This window comes from Cydia splendana, chromosome 12 (genome assembly GCF_910591565.1).
Source record: "Cydia splendana chromosome 12, ilCydSple1.2, whole genome shotgun sequence".
In the NCBI taxonomy this organism is placed as follows: domain Eukaryota; kingdom Metazoa; phylum Arthropoda; class Insecta; order Lepidoptera; family Tortricidae; genus Cydia; species Cydia splendana.
The window spans coordinates 8,920,794-8,938,805 of record NC_085971.1 but is presented as its reverse complement, the minus strand read 5'-3'; the positions used below and the strand labels follow the sequence as shown (position 1 = coordinate 8,938,805).

At 37.0% G+C, this 18,012-nt stretch overlaps 1 protein-coding gene across 1 annotated transcript in view; it reads right to left on the bottom strand.

Moving 5' to 3' along the window:
• Positions 1-16,932, bottom strand: part of LOC134795420 (ADP-ribosylation factor-like protein 4C) — a 70,319-nt gene extending 53,387 nt beyond the window's left edge. Inside the window, exon 1 of the mRNA XM_063767259.1 lies at positions 16,474-16,932. The gene's annotated coding sequence lies outside the window, so the exon portion shown is untranslated. The remainder of the gene's footprint in view (positions 1-16,473) is intronic.
• Positions 16,933-18,012: the final 1,080 nt, after the last annotated feature.

Genomic DNA, 18,012 nt, shown 5'->3' with positions numbered 1-18,012 from the left:
CTACTGAAAAAGCAGGCTTGCCAGAGTGGGTATAGACACAGAAACATAATGTTTTACAGCAGTTACGGAAATCAGGATGCATTGCCTGGTAATAAACAAATGCAGAAGTGCAAAATATACACTTCTCTTACAATACATCTTCCTAAAGCAAACTTCGCAGTCAAATCAAGATCAAAGTCGTGAACGATGTTTTCCACTATTCCACTTAGGGAAAACTTTTAATGAGGCTATCTAAGTGGAATATGAAGTTTCAATGATAAGGAACTTTGTATGCCCCCGATTTTTACTTACTAAAGTGTATGATTTAAAGACTGTTCATACATTTAATTTATGATGTAGTTCAGCGTTATAATTTCTTTTTTGTTATCTTAGGAAATAACAAATCATTAATAATGAAACATATTTATGTATATTTTACATAAAAATCCTCCTTCATAACAATCATAACTTAAAAAAAATAATCATGTAAGTACCTAAGAAAGCAAAAATCTAGATCTAGGGGGTCATCCATTAATTACATCACACGTTTAGGGGGAGGGAGGGGGTCAAGAAAATGTGACATGTTGTGACAAGGGGGAGGGGGGAGTCATATACTTTGTGACGTCACTTTAACTTCATCATTAACCGAAAATTTATTTAAATTATTTTATTCGCTATACAGTTAAATAACAAGTTTTTGAAACGATAATCGTTTTTATTCGTTTAATTTTATTTCTTAATCAGTTTTGGGTTATAAAATTACTAATTTCTTTTGTCAAAAATATTTTGATAAAATATTAAATAAATATTTGCCGATTTCGTTGAAGAAATGTGACGTCACACCAGGGGGGAGGGGTTTGCCAAATGTGACCAAGTGTGACAAGGAGGGGGGGGAGGGGTAAAAAAACCTAGAAATTCGTGTGACGTATTAAATGGATGACCCCTAGGTACAAACCCAATATTTTTTTATTATAGTGTCGTAAAAGCTTTGAAGCAAAAACTTAATAATAAACACGTACCTATGGTATTTTATTACATCGTTATTCAGAAGCACATGAAATTTTTGACAGCCTTGCTTGCTCGACATGTCGCGGGCATTGGGGTTCCCCTGGCGCTCGTTTCATCAATGTTACAAGTAGGTTATCATGGAAACCCAGGAGATATAGCGACGTGCGTTGTGTTATACCTCGTACTATGACTATTATGAGGCCACACTAATTAATAGGTAGATTTAAAAACAAACCAAACGGCGATGTAACGTCCACAGAATTATACAAGCTAAAGATGGGTGCGCTTTGGCACACAACGCATGCTTTCAACACTCATTTGTTTTTATGTTTTATTTTGCTTCTAGAGTTAGAACAAGATAAGTCTGCAACGATTTTGATAGCACACGCAGTGCAAGTGTTATTTATACGTCATAATTTCATACAAGTTTGACGTTTAAAATAACACCATTATTACTGCGAAAACTTTTGTCAAAATTTGTAAATATCTTAATTTATTTGGTTTGTACAACTTACTCCAAAGATCTATGAATCATTTTGTATTCATGAAAATTGACCCGAGAGGTGACGCTCGCTGTGTATCCATAACCTAAGTAATCGTAGGCCGAGATGGATGATCTGGCATGTCTCCACGAGCGATGCAATCTCACGCCATTATGTCTTACAGTAAAACATAACTGTGGCGTAATGCTTCCTTACAGTCACAGCTGTTGAATTGAAGCTGATGATAGCCGATAGAAGCACGTGGAAATTGAAAGATTTACGGGTCTTTTATGATGACTTTCAAAAATATGTACAGGTTGACTTTGAGTGAAATTCTACGACGCAAACTGATTAGGTACCATATCATTCAGTCAACCAAGGTAAAATTGAGGAAATGGTTCCGGAATACCAATTCTGATCGACTAATGTGTGTGTTCAAGCTTCAAAAGAGCTTTATACAATGACAAAATCCTGGAATTCCCATTTAACGTGCCATAAAAGATCAAAATAGAAAATTCTTGCTTCGTGAGAAGGTATAGCGATGGCTCAGCGCGGTGTTGTGGGTGTAAAAGTATAAATATCGACCCTCGTACTCGTTTTAGCCCAGCTCAATGTCACTGGCATCATTCTTCATGATATTTTTACTTGTTCCGTTATTACCACAACTAACAGCCGTGTCTAAATGATGCCTACATGTACTTATCGCCGGGAAAATAAATAAGAAACGGAAGGAAGCAGCATTTATTATCTTCGTCGCCTGTTTTCTTGTTATTTAATTTTGTCCTGGGTCTCAGAGGAACTTTCCGTTTTTCCTGTTTGAATTTTGTTTAACGATACAAAATATTAGCAACAATTGTATCAGAGAATATCCACGTGTAAACTAGTCAGATTGTAAGAAGATCACTTTTTGTGAGTTTTAATTTTCAATGGCAGCTACGCTTGATTGAACTTCTATTGCAGGTACTCTTGCAAAAAACGCACGCAATACCGCACCTGCCTAAAAAGCCAAAACATTATTTCTTGATCGTTATGACTCTCAGCGATGTAAAAATAGCAACAAATTACGATCCCGATTGTGCAAGAAAGCAATATCGTTTCTAAAATACATCGAGTGGAGCTATTACCGTCTGGCCAGGCACTTGGGCACGCTCTGCCTGTTTCATCCACTAACGCGTCCGTTTAAGACAAAGCCCAGAAAATAAGCTTTTATGTTTCCTGATCAATAACCCTTTGTTGGGATGCGAGCCGTTGACACATGAATAGAGAATTAGCACTTTCCTGTCTTTCCTTCATATATTCTATTGGCGGTAATCTTAATTACTTGTCGTAAAGGGCTGACAGACGACGCTGTGTGTTTAGGGAAACAGCTTTAGGAATTTCCATTTTGTATTTGGATATGGGCGGCGCAGGTAGGATTATGGTAATGATATTTAGTTTACGTTTAGTTAATTCAGGTTTACGAATACACACGTCTCAGTTTGCAGAACGTATTGATCACTATGTGATCTGAAAGTCAAAGCTTGTGTTCTACGAGTAAATGAAAATTATTGGAGGATACATAACAACTAGGAATATATTTTCCTATATTTTCTAGCATCAAGAAAAAAAATTCAAAAAGATCAAATGGCAACCAATGTTTGTAATTTGTGGTATGAGCGTAAAGGATGGCATTTTAAAAAGCACAAACAATTCGTGACTCCCATATTTTTAGAGCAACCCAACCCACTTGAGAAAGTCACTTTAGCGGCGGAGGAATGTTAATGGTCACAGCAATTATTCTGTAAGAAACGGAGGCTATGTGACCAGGAGTAACTGCCTAATGACACATGTTAAAGTTCCGTACATGAAAAAACCGGGCAAGTGCGAGTCGGACTCGCGCACGAAGGGTTCCGTACCATAATGCAAAAAAAAACGGAAAAAAAGAAAAAAAAAACGGTCACCCATCCAAGTACTGACCACGCCCGACGTTGCTTAACTTTGGTCAAAAATCACGTTTGTTGTATGGGAGCCCCATTTAAATCTTTGTTTTATTCTGTTTTTAGTATTTGCTGTTATAGCGGCAACAGAAATACATCATCTGTGAAAATTTCAACTGTCTAGCTATCACGGTTCATGAGATACAGCCTGGTGACAGACAGACGGACGGACGGACGGACAGCGAAGTCTTAGTAATAGGGTCCCGTTTTACCCTTTGGGTACGGAACCCTAAAAACTAAGTGCAGCGGAATTCAGAAGGTCAGCTATATACAATAACTTACATAAGAAGGTATAATATTTCAAGATTATGCCAATTAAATTAAACCCAAAGGATAGTAGACTTAGACCAAGATAAGTCTGCAGCGATTTTGATAAAGCAGACAGCGCAAGTGTTATTTTAAACGTCAAACTTCTATGAAATTATGACGTATAAATATCAGTTGCACAGTCTGTGCTATCAAAATCGTTGCAGAGTTATCTTGGTCTAACTCTAATACACTGTATAACGCCATCATGGACAGCCGTTGTTTGCAAGTGCTAAAAAGTGAGCAGTCCGAAAATAACACTAAAATTAACCTGTCCGATTCGAAACGCAGAATCACAACTCATGTTATTATATACAATACTAGCATTTCGAGCGGATTTTGATTATTAAGGGGCATTAGAGGATACGACTAAGCATGATGTGGAAATTAAATGACGCACGCTATGGCTGCGCGTGTGGGAACTGGGAACCTAATTATTGCTGTACCAGATATGTATATGGATAGTCGAAAAGCAAATATGTATTTCGGAGTTAGATAATCGAGATGTTAGATTCATCATTTTTTGTTTGTCTATATGTCATAAACTGATAAGTATAAGTAAGTACGTGTTATTCTTGAGCTTGAAAGATAAATGAAAATGCAAATAAGGATAGATTAGATAACGGCTGGGGGGTCTCCATTATGTAACTTGTTATATTCAAAATAACCTAAACAAGTGGCAAAATTATTTTTTACCTCATTGTATCCAATGAAATACAATTTCTTTTTATTTGTTATAACTACATTAGAAGTATAGTAAGGTAGTATATATTTGTCAATATGTAAATAGATTAAAAGTTTGTTGAGTGATTCTTTACATATAGGAATATATTACCTATGATCAATTAAGTTGGTTTGCTGAATTTTATACACGAAAACATAAACATAGGAAGCTTGCCTGTGGTCTAGAAATGAGCATCAGATTTAGACCCCATACGTTACAACTTAATGCGTAAAGTAGCTATGTGGCTGTGGCTGACTTACTAATTAACCTTATTTGAATAAACTAATTGTATTGGTCTTTTGTGAATGGACAGAAGTATTAAAGTCAAGACGCGTGTGCCTGTACGTGACTGCCGGTGAGCAGCGGCGAATAATAACTAACCTTCCAACCATAACTTATTCATTACACTCACTTGACTTTGACGTACGACTTATCCGATAAACTTATTTCTTACTTCGAGAGTAATTATTAAAAAAATAGCATACGGTAAGTGCAAATCAAACCGATGTTTGGGGTAGTAAAAACTTTATTCCCATTTCTCGAGACAGCTTGAAGATCACCTATTTGGTATCTTGTTTAAATGGCTTCCGTTCCTTTGCTATTACAGTATATTTACGAAAATTTTATTTTATTGCGCAATCATCTAGGTAAAATCATCTAAATTAAAACTGGTAGATTCCCTGTGAATAAATCACTCTCAATAAGAGTTCGAGACATGTAATATAACGAAAGTATAAGACAAAATAATTAATACCCGCAGGCGGGCCATCATCACAACTAATCTACGTACATAAATATTTCTTCAAAAAGTATTCTGAAGCATAATTTAAAAAAGCTGTATGTATAAGAGAAGGTTTATAGATTCACGCGCGTTTTAGAAGCACGGGATTATTACCTCACTAACGCATTATGTATATGAAACTACACCTACGCGGGTCAAAGTCCTGACCTATTTTAGTCCTTGTTACGAGCCATTGATCCAGCCTAGTCTGGAGGCTAGAGGGTTGTAGCTAATTGTATATTTATGAGAAAAAACTGCCTTTTTATTGGTTCTCACTTTTAGATAACGATCAGAGTTTTATTACTTGAGATATTACGTGATAAGACCATTTAATTTTCGAAAGAATAAAATTAAACTTAGGATTTTAATATCTGGATCATATATAAATTGAATTGGATGTGTATTGATTCATTTTTAATTGAAAATTAGTATCTACGCCAACGTATTGGGTGTACATATCATAAATATATTGGGCTTCTTTAGTAAAGTATTGAGAAACCCTAAGGTGGCTTTGCAATGTCTGCATCGAAAATGAATTACCACTTGTATGTAAGATCAATCAACTGTGATCGACATCAGAAACGCCGCATTGTAATTCAGGAACAAAACGATTTTTAATAAAGCTCAAGTGCGCCCACGCATTGCGAGTGAACGGCGCAGTCCCACGCCAGCGCTCTCATCTCATAACAACGACCCAAATCTTACGCAGCCTCTTATTTTTATCGATTATACAACTAAAAAGAGATCTTTAATGGCTAAGGAATAGAGTATAATTTTGAACGTGACTGTAAGAGACGTATGAGGTTTGGAGATCGTAAGCGATGAGGGAACTGTCAGCACAACGAATTAGGAAAGCAGTGTAAACTAATAAGGATACGTAAAGGTAGGTACATAATTATAATTAGCATGTTCGCGTTTCCGTTTGGGCGTAAACTAGCTTGCATAATGGATAATAATATAAGGCGGAGCTCGAGAAAAACAGTAGGAACAAAAATGGGTGGTAAATTATTCACGCTGGCGCTCAAGCTCAATCGCATAACAAAATAAGATTATTAATCACATGGGATGCAAAAATGTAGGTACTTGTAATGGGATTAGCGAGTTGATTATAACAATGTTTTAGAGAAAAAACAGGAACCAGCGAAAATGTAATTGGTTAGGTTAGAGTTGGTAGGAGCGAGAATGATTGACCTTATATGAAAATGAATATTCCAAATACATTAAGTATTTGACATTATTAATATATTGGTGTTCCTTATAAAAACAAGACTAAGATATTAAGCAAAATAGGTATATATTTATTATTAGTACCGGCAATACCTATTGGTTTGTGATGGAAAACCTAAAACTAAGTTTACGTGTATTTAAATCACATAAGAGTATATTTGACAACGTTTTGATGGCATGTTGGAACAGCTTTTAAAGCTCACCGTGTGCTTATACAATAGCTATTACCGATAAAATGAAAGGCTTCATATCACTTTACTGCCCTTGTATTACGCTTGGTTACGCGAGTAAGTCGAATTCTTAGGCTCCAGCCAGTGTAATGAAACCTCCAGAGCCATGATAAATATGCGTAATCGGAGCGATGATTCCATCGTAAATAGCAATCGTAGTGATAGGAATGACATTACCGGTATCCTGTGTCCAGAAATCGCCAATTGAAACAACATTTTACATTTAAAGCTTGCGTTAATAACGTTAATTTTGTTTGTCGCAATTGTTGGTTTTATCTTATTTCGTTGCAGGTCGAATTGTATTGTATTTACGCCACGTCAGTCATAATTAAAATACATAATTTAATTGAAAAATTGTAGGCACTCATTTGATGATGGTTTTTGCAAATAAATCACTTTATAAAAGCCAACAGCCCACTACTTAATCTGGTTATAAATATTCAATGAAGTGTCGAGTAATCCGTATCGTCTTGCCTTATTAGACGGTAATTAGCAATTAAAAGTTCATAGACCTTGGTTGAGCTTTCTATGGATTCGTCGTTACTAAAGTAGGTATCCTTCAGACAGATTTATCAAAGTTAGTTTGGTGAGTAGTTTTACCGTACTTAATGATTAGGAATTATTATTATTAAGCATAAATTAACAGCATACACTTGGTAGGGTTAGACAACAGATCCTACTTCTCCGTTCTTTCGAATTCTGAGTAACAAGTGCATAAGTATATTATATTATCGACGTCTTTGCAGAAATTATAATGTCCAGTGTCACATTATGTTTAAGTATCAGACAAGCTGCCAAGTGTGATAGTGATGGTTGACGCTATGAAACAAGCGGCAGATTAAGCGATATCCGCTGACGGGGCAGAAAACGGGCGGACGAAGACGAATTAGTGTCATGAACACTTTATTCTCGCTATTGTGCGGTAAACTGCCCGTTTGATTTACCTACTTGCAGTTACTTGCCATTCATTTATTATACAAATAATAATGCATTTAATGTGTCTACCAAAAGAAAATAAATCATATTAATCCTTAGACCAAAGAAAATATTATTGCTCATCAATTAGAACAATGGGGTTAACCAACCTAATCATAATAAACTGTCCATGTAATAAATGCCAGGGCTATTAAATCGAACATTTATGTTAATTTACTTACCTACTTTATAATATGCGATTAAGGTGGTGGTACTGGTGCTCGACGCGGTCCCAGTACATGTCATCTTGAAACTTAAGTCATTGTCAATAGAGGTGACTGCAGGGTGTCATCTATTGGGCATTAGCATGTCGAGCACTAGTACCACCACCTTTTTAATTCTAACAATATTATACATATTACGACCACAATTACTGCATTCATTCTCAGAGCCAACAAAGTTGTTATCTGCTTACCTACTAAAACGGCATTGTCAGCTCTAGTGGAGCGAGTGACCTCACCCGGTCAATATCAATGTCGCGAAACCTGCCTTCTAATAGTTATATTGACCGCGTGCTGAATCAACTTGCATCTATTACGCGTTTGTCAATGGACATTGCAGTATAGTTATACCTTTTATCTGTACGTGTTTGTATATAAGAAATTTTGTTATAGTAGGTAAGTACCTAAAGAAATATTTCCTTAGAGTAGTGCTTGAACGACAACTACGAGTTAAACACAAACGTGGGTAACTTATTGACTATTAGTTATAGTAGACTGTAACTAGATGGATAGTTACATAAGTAGATACGATGGTATACTCAGCTACAAAGGCACAAACAGTGGCAGAGTCGTAGCGCCGGTAACGTTAGTAACATTCGAATTTTCATGGAAGACGTTACAAAACAAAGCTGGCCTACCCGGGCTTTTTTAAGCTTGTAAATACCTTGTATGATACTAACTAGTACTAATATTGCAATACTTGTTGGGACAACATTAGCCTGCGTTTGTAGCTTTACCTGTTTCGCACTGGACATGTACCTAACTAGCTAGATAAAACCAGAAAGTTTAATGGCGATATTCATACACGCGCTACAAGCCTCAATTATCTATTAATCGTTTGTCTTTATCAGTCATTTTGACATATGTAATAATAATAATTCAGCCTATACATATACGTCCCATTGCTGGGCTGCAGGGCATGGGCTGCAGTCCCCACGCTGGCCCAATGCGGATTGGGGACTTCACACCTTTTGAATTTCTTCGCAGATGTATGCAGGTTTCCTCACGATGTTGACATATTTATTTGTAGGAAAGGAATAAAACATAAACTAACTACCTAATTGAGGCTTGTAAAGTTTTATGAATAAATGGTAGAATATTCTAAGCAAACCTAGCCTTGATGTAAATAGACTTGAATTTAAATGAAATCTAGTTTCCGTTAAGGGTTTCGTAGCTTATGAAACAATAGGGTATTTGACTTAAGTCAAATCAGTTTTTCGAACTGTCAAAACGATTTTGCTACTAGAGTCCGTCCATGAAAACTCTGCAGCGGATTTGATAGCCCACGCAGTGCACGTGTTATTTTAAACGTCAAACTTCTATGAAATTATGACGTATAAATGATACTTGCACTGCGTGGGCTATCAAATCCGCTGCAGACTATTCTTGGTCCGACTCTAGGGAATTTATATGAACCACTAGCATGTGACGTCACAATCAAATTACCTTCTTTTTATAGTTTTATACGGGTTTTAAAATAGAAATTGTGTCTAAAAATAACTGTTGTCTACGTTTCTCTATTAATCTTCTGGTGCTTTATTTTATACGTGGTTTAAAATAATTTATTTTAAAATAGTCAAATACCCTATTGTATTACAGATTCAAATCCTCCGCCTTATCATTCTGAATCCTTTAGTTCCTAACCGTCTAGACGCATTGAAGTTTGTTTGTAAACGCCCGGATTGACCCGAGTCAATATAGATGACGCCAAAGATCCTTTGCGTGAGATTTTGGAGGATATTTGGTTAGCTAATGAAATCTTATGAGTTGGGCAAACGGACGCAGGTTGGGGTTATTTAGTTTCACACGTGTCTTCGTTAAAGGTCAAATAATGTAAGTAGATCCTGACGCTTTTGGTGCAGACCGCCGATTTTGTCGGTTATACAAAAATTTGCTACTAATTCGTCTTTATCCCCTCGAAAATAAGACTATAGTGGTTTGCGACAATTGCATTCGGTTCAATACAGGTAAATGCTTTATGGCAATACTCTCAGAGCTTTATGCAATAATGCATTTCTGATTCATTTTACCACCACGATGACTGTCCCGTTGGATTAGATAACTCACTACCTGACTGATGCCTCATCCCAAGAAAAGAAAGTTGGAGATGATTACGTTACATAGCCTGTGGGTTTTTATCAACCACAGTCTAGATGAAGCGACAGACAATGCGTTACATAAATGTTACGTTAAGTGTACCACGTTATTGAATGGTAATCGCTCGAGAATAGAACTGGTATTAAAATAATACAAGCTAACATCAGGTCGACTTTAAATGTATCTTGTCATGTTGACGTCAGGTTTACACAAAAGATAATTAATGGATATGCGTAAAATGTTTGTAAAGAACATGTTTCTGTCCGGACAGCTGACAATGTGACTTTAGATTTTCGTAAATGTGAAACTACAGAAACCATGAATGTTAAAGTTCTTAACTTACTTACTTAATAACTAATTGTCAAAATAATCTCGAATATATAGATTCGTAAAACCTTATATGGTATATTGATACCATATAAAACCTTATATTATATTTATATATATTACGCCAAGTTTAAGAAGTTCATAGTACTTAATTGATAAATCTGCCCGTTTTCCACTGCTTTGATGTAAGTTCTTTTCATAAGTGAAAAACGAACCGGAAACCAATTTAAGGGCTTTTATTAGCGCTTGCTACCGAGAATTATTAAGTACACAGATTTCTAATTGTTTCCCGCCCATTATGATGAAGCCCATTGAGTAAATTTGACCTAGTTCGTGAAAAGATTCAATCAAATCAAATTATGTAAGTTTTGAAATTATAATTTCGCTATGGCTGCCATAAAGATAGGCGACAAAAGCTATGATTAATTTTGAAACTGTTGGCAAAATGTGAAAATAAGATAAACTTCTCTTAACCCTTCATATTAACTGCATGTCGCATAAAATTATTTGTTTATATTTAAACTTTAATAGCCGAAATATATGGCTTCATATGCAATGAATAGCCAAAATACACACTTGGTCAATACAATTCAAATCATTTGTACTCGTATGACCATTTGGATAAACAAAAAATGTTACTCTAAAGAGCACGCGGTTGGTCAATAGCGTAAATTAAGGACTAATGAGTTGGGAGCAGCGGTAGCGCTTGATACAACCCGCAACCTGGAAAAGTCTAAATTAAATCCCCTTTGTGTCATGTTGAGTTACAAATACCGACCTTTGATATCAGACCCAGTAAAAAAATGGAGTGGTGCTGTGTCAGGGTACGCGGTCGTTGGGTTTGACGTGGAATATCTATAGTCTGCCAAGCTAACTCTGTACAGATTTTGCAAATAACAAAATGTGGAAGCGTCAGCATAAGTGTGTTTAAACTCACTGAATTTAGTTTGTGAAATACGTCTTAGGAAATACGCTAAGTCATTGACTTCTTAAAGCGACACCATGAATCATGATGATTAGGTACTTGCACTAAGAAAGACTATACTTGCTTAATTACAGCCATTCGTATTCAGTGCCACCATTTAGCGTTATTAATGTGTGATCATTCATTGTCATTGAGTAACTCTCTCTAGTAATGTCACTTGGCACGGTTCGCCTAACGAATACAGGCACAAGCGTGGGTAGCTCGCATTGTTGCGTGGGAAAACAGCCCAATTGTAGCCACTTGCTTCCCATCCTCCAGTATGTATATACATATGTAGATTGTATGTTTAAGTAAGCCACTAGTGCCCAATTGTATGGACGTTTGAAGCGGCACGTGCACTTCTAATCTAACGAACTAAATTGGGTTATTGATGCTGAGCTCAATCAATGATCGACGCATAAATTTTAATTAGTTTTTGTACCGTTTCTTCCATTAAAAAACCGCTATTGTACAGTAATTTAATGCTTGACTTACTTTCCGCTCTCAACGCTTTTGGTTTTCAAGCAGTCATCAAAAGCCTTGCTTTGTGGAAGCAGTCAAAATCGACCGTTTTCTGTGGATTGTTGTGTTGTGCATAGTCTAATAAAACATGGTCTTCCATTCCCAGAGTGACACGGGCTTACGTCACAACAACATGGCCGCTATATATAGCGCTATCGCATATTATCATATAGCGCTGTCGCATGATGACGTAGGCCCGTGTCAGTTAGGTGACCTAGAAAAGACGGGAATGGAGTACCAGGCGGAGTATATTATTATACCATGGTGTTGTGTGAAGATTTACGATTTATCTCTCCTAGGTGTTAACCGTTAATGTAGTAGTGAAGTAAATATTTAGTTGATCTGTTAGTAACTACGTAATACGTGTAAAGTCAAGGCGTTGAGTTTAGTTGAATATTTGATAAAACTATTAGCGTCTGTTTCGTTATTCATTGGGTTTCCAAATCAGCTCGCAACAACAAACGATACAGAGGATAGCCAACATACCAGCTGCGGTTTAAACGCTCGTCTGTATAACGTAAAAGCTTTTTCTCTGATTTGATATCACGGTCTGTTTTTCATAAAAAATACAAAGCAAAGCTTTCAGACAAATTACAGTTATTGCAAACGAATGAAATATTAAATATTTGCCTTTTTGAATATTAAATATTTTTCCCTATGCTAACTTCAATACAAATTCTCTCTCATTTGTTCACATTTTAAAAGAAATTGTTTAGGTAATTATGCATACCTACATAATTCTTGAGGGTACGTTTTATACGTCTCGATCGTTCAGCTGCCTGTTGATAATGATACATATTTGATTTAGATCGTGACAGTAAATAATGTCCAATTGGAACACAACACATCTAAACACATGTTTGTGAAACTCTCGAGCCACACAAGATTCTATATCGAGCTTTCATTAACCTCAATACGTAGATACTGCTAAACAAACCACAACTCTCTTGTTTTCAATAATTTCAATAAGCAACTACCTATATTTATACACAACTAATGCCGGTAATGTACCGATGTATTGCATAAGGACGACGGCTTTGCAAATATTTACGATTTCGTGTCTTTCTTTCGCATGGTTGTTATTCATAGCCGAAGAGCGAATAACTTTAATCGCATAGTGTAATAAATTAGCCGAAACAAAAACTGTTTCGTCGACGTGGAAGTGGGTTATTTTAGATTTAGATTAAGGTTAGCGATAACGTAAACCTTGCGGTGTCCGACCGAATTAATGAGCATAATGCCACGAATGCCGTGGAACTTTGTATGATACTTTAGCTATGTAAGTAAGATTAGATGACTATTAAATAAGCACCATAACACAAGCGATGCAATGTTTTTGTACGCAGGTACCTACGATAGGCGATATAAACGTGTACTTACTACGTCAAAATTAAAACGCAGTGAATTTTATTATACATGTACGAGTAGGTAGAAATAGGTATATAAATATGCCTCTATAATTTAAGGTAATATAATAATAAATCATCCTCTTCTATTTTTAAACTGACCTCCTCATGGAGCTAATGCTAAAGCGCATTATTTACGCTCAAAACGTAACATATGCGTCTCATTTGTCAAGAGTCAAAGCCTCGATGAATCATGTGGAATTTTAAATATCTGACGACCGACAAGGCAAAGGGATGAATCAGGAATCAGGAATGTGATGATCAATGTCGTTGTAAATAAAAACAGACATGTTTATAACAAAGATAAACTAGGAATTCAGTGTATAAAATTGTAAAGATTTTTGTCGAGTAAATTTTAATTTAGAATTGTGACCTTAGCTAATTTTATGCCAGACAAAAAATTGTTTATTTTTTTGTTTGCATTACCTCGGTTAACTAATGTTATCCAGTTGATAAGTTAAAAGCATTTTACACAACACAACTTAGTCATGCACTGTAATCTGCTCACGTCTAGTTTCATAATCAAATCAACCCAAGGGTTTAAGAAGGAAATGTCAACGAGTTCTTTACAATCGTTGAGCAACACCGGATAATTTATTTTATTAGGCAATCGCAACCATAAGGTACAGCCGAAGCCATTGTGAGCTTGAGCCGTCTGTGAATAAAGGGAATGTACGAACTGACATCGAGGAGATATATCATGATAGACGGGTGACCATATCGGAGACAGGATAAACGGATCATCACTACATTTAAACCGCGCTGTCAGAAGTTCCAGCCAAAGCCAAAATTAATCAACTCTGAGCCAGGCCAGATGGCGATCTCGCTCGATATAGAATAAAGAAAAGGTGGCACAACTGAGTATATCTAGATTATACTATTGATATGACAGTTATTTGAGTATTACCTACTGAGCAATTCAGGGAGAGACAGGAGGAGTTCGTGTTCCTAGAATATTGCCTTAATTGGTAATGTTGGTATCTAGTATTAGCGCATTGAATAACAGGAGTAGCCTTTAAGAGCCTACCACTCTGCCGAAAATCTTGCACAATTGTGCAAACTTTTGTATGGATTGACGACGCTTTTATTTGACATGGCCTGCCCTGATGCATACATTTGACGTGCCCCTCCCCCGCAAAAATCGGCAGACTGTTTTGTACAGAAGATGACAGACAAGGGCATTTATAAGAATACGAGAAGATCAATTTTAGCCTCAAGTGTATATGAACAGGTAAGTTTTCGAACCACAAGTAAGTACCTCGTATAGAAAGTGTAGCTGCTATGATCTGATAGATCGCAGAAAAAAAAACAATGAAGCGTTGGAGCGCCTATCGCGAATGATTCTCAGATAGAGCGAAGAAAGTAATCGCCTGTCAAGTAAGAGCGATAATTTATTGCTAGTCAACATCATAAAATCTTAGTTATTGATACTGCTTTCGTTTCGTATTTGAGTTACTTAGTCACAGAAATGCGGAGGTGGTGGGGTATCATTCTAACGTCTATCGTATGTTTCGATTTTATTTCTTCGTTATATTTCTCTGGGTACTTACTGTACTGGCTAAGTACATCAGGTTTCTTTACAAAATCGCAATGAGTAAAGGTGTTTTGCCAGTCAGCATATGGTGGCCAGGTTTAAAACTGGTTGTTTGACTTGCCTGCCCTTTGAGATACGCAGCTGCGCAACCAGATTTTAAGAAAAGGATTTTTTTAATACCTATGCTGAGGGAGGGACAGAATTATATTCTTAATATTATATTGATACCGTACGGGTAGAGAGAGAAAGAGAGAGCTCCAATAAATTTTATAATTTAAATCTCGAGTCAAAAAGTGAGCTCCCTGAATTTTAATCACCTTATTCTACAAATTCTTCGGATTCTTCCCTGGGTTTCAGAAACGAATGTCCAGTACGGTTATGATGGTCGTTCTTGTCTACGTAACAGCGTGATAAAACGGTATCCGTCACTTTCAATCGCGCTCTGTTAAAAGTGATGGATATTTTGTCACGTGGATAAAGCTATCCATAATAGGCCTGCAGTACAGTACGTATCTTTTATCGTGGCGTAAGTATGTATTTAACCTCTTGTATCTTGATCCCCCTCAAAACTTTACGGTGGCTGCATAATAGATCCGTATCAAAACACATGAGATGGATAATGGCGTGCAATCCGCATGTACCTGCGTTCCCAGTTCCACTGCCATTGTTGGAGTTACAAAAGCGGTCCGAGGTCGTCCGCGCAGGTAATCCCGCGATTGCTACTGTTCTGACCTGACTTGAAATAAGGGTTTGCCTACTTCAAAACAAGCGAATTCAATTTTTTTCTGGACGTCTCGCTGTTTAATCGATCTTTTCAACGTAAACTTGCCATAAATCTAGATATTGTGTTGCTAGGAAGCTCCTAATTAGCCCACACTATCTGGCCATTTCATCGGTGTTAAATAAATTGCCAAAACTTGGATGGTTTTTGGCAAGCCTTATGGCAGAACTTACTGTGATTGTGTAAAATTGACCGAAAAGGTATAATATTTATTTCGAAATTTCACAATTCTGTTCTTGAAAAGTTCAGTAGTTCTGCCAGCGAATGCAGGTCAACCAGCTAATATCAATTAAGATAATCCCTTGTGACGACACTGCCAAGGATTAGTGTGGCGATTGAATGCTGATTGGCTTACAACGTGTTATTTGTTGTGCCGATTTGTTTTCATTCTTCAAATCGATTGGGTTTCAAATGGCAGTGACATAAATTTTTGGTCTTGCTCTTGACACCACAACAAAATATTGGCGCCCATGTTCCGAATTCTTAGAACTCTTGTAGTGTCATCCCATGTCACGTAATCATTCGATTTGAACAAATTACAGTGCAAGTAACTGGCAATCACCCATATACTTAGCACGCTTGGTTTTTTTGCATTGACATTGGGCGAGTTTTTATGTTCACCAACAACAGTTCGCAAAACATTGACAGAACAGTACCTAGATAATTCGACAGCGAAGTTTTCAGTTGTTGAATCTTGACTTTTCCAGTTCCTTTTGTTTACAAATATAACCCCAGAATGGATGTTTCTCCTTTGTTCTCTCGCCTTGCGCTTCATATCAAATGTCACGCCGGACCTGTTACATGTAATAGATTAGGTCAGATAAGGAATTGTGCAACGTTTCTACATTGGGACGTTTCTTGACAGTTCTTGTGTGCTGCTGATAAGGTTCACAGTAGATTAGAAAAGCAGTAATTTATTATGAGAAAACTTACGTAGGTTAAACTGTCGACAATATCCAGATCCAGTGGCAAGCAATATGCAAGTGAGTATTAAACCGCACAGCACGAGCTCTCGGTTCGCAGCTGGGTTTCCACTCGATTATTGATTTGCATCCTTTGCTTCACCACAAAGATCACTTACACGAGTAAAAATCCAATAACAAACTCTCGGACCGATTCCTCCTATGAATGGGCCGATTATGAATTTCACATGTCAATAAGCCACCAGCAAGTAGCTGTAGATAAAATGCTTTATTGTCACTGATTTGTTCGAACACTTGTCGTTATCTCGCTTTAAACGAAGCGTAGGCCGTGTTATATCACTCCTAAATCGTATTGATTTGATAAGAACGGTTTTAAACAATGATGTGCATAGTAAAAACAATGCAATGTCGAGTGGCGCGACGACCACGCACGCCGTACGTGCCGCCCCGCCCGCGGACACCTCCGGACTGAAGTTGAAGTGACAAGACTACGAGAACGGGCTGGAGCGAGCGAGTAAAGATCGCCTTTCGGCTGCATTCGCGCGATATTCGCAGCGATTCGACTTCGGTACGATACAAGGCGAATCAACTCGATGGGGGATTCGAAATACCATGCCGCAGCACAGGTGGGTTTGCGTTTGAAACCGCGGTTGTGCCAGATTCGCTACCGCGCCGCGTGAGTTATTTCCGAGTAGAAACAATAAAGTAATGGATCGTCAAATTGTGATTTGCTTGGTATTTTCTTTCATAACATTTAGATAAATCTACGTTGAAGATGTCTATTTGTTTTGGAGAAAAAAGAGAAAAACGGATCGATGGCAAATAGGTATCTTGATTCAGGAGTTTGTGTCGCTTAAGAAGTAATAGGTATTTTAAATAATTTGAATATGTGTTCGTGTTTAGTGACAGGTTCCACTTTGCCTATTCTATAGTCTGTATCTTTAGGTATTTAAATAAAAGTAAACATTTTCATTTACCCTCAACTGGCTTAAGGAGCTATTTGAGGGTAAATGAAAACATTACATGATCAAATAATGTAGGTTAAAGTCAGGTCATTCAGTGACTGGTCAGATGGTTGGTTAACCAATAAATGTTATAACTACCCGAAAATGTACAAATTGTTTAATTTTATTTAAATACCTAAAGATACAGAGTATAGTTACCCATTTAAGGGCAGTTTAGAGAAAAATCAGTGCACGTCACGCACACGCAAGCCGATGTGCAGTGTGTGCACAGGCCTTAAGCATGCGCGTTATGTGAAAGCCTGCGTTTCAATTTGAATTATCTGCGTTTTTTTATAGTTAGGTCCTCGCTTCCAGTACGGGCGGCCTACAACTCTTATTACTTTGTTTTATAAAATTTACTGGTTGCTTATCGATCACTCTCTTTTCGTATAGAATGGAGTGACTCAGCTTGGGGGTAAAATAATTACGCAATCTATGGTGGCGCCATTAATATTGTGTTTATCTTCAGCCTGTCAATCAAGCTTTGTTATCCTTAGGAGAAAGACAAAGAACAGGTAAAGTAATATAATATAAGCCGTATTATA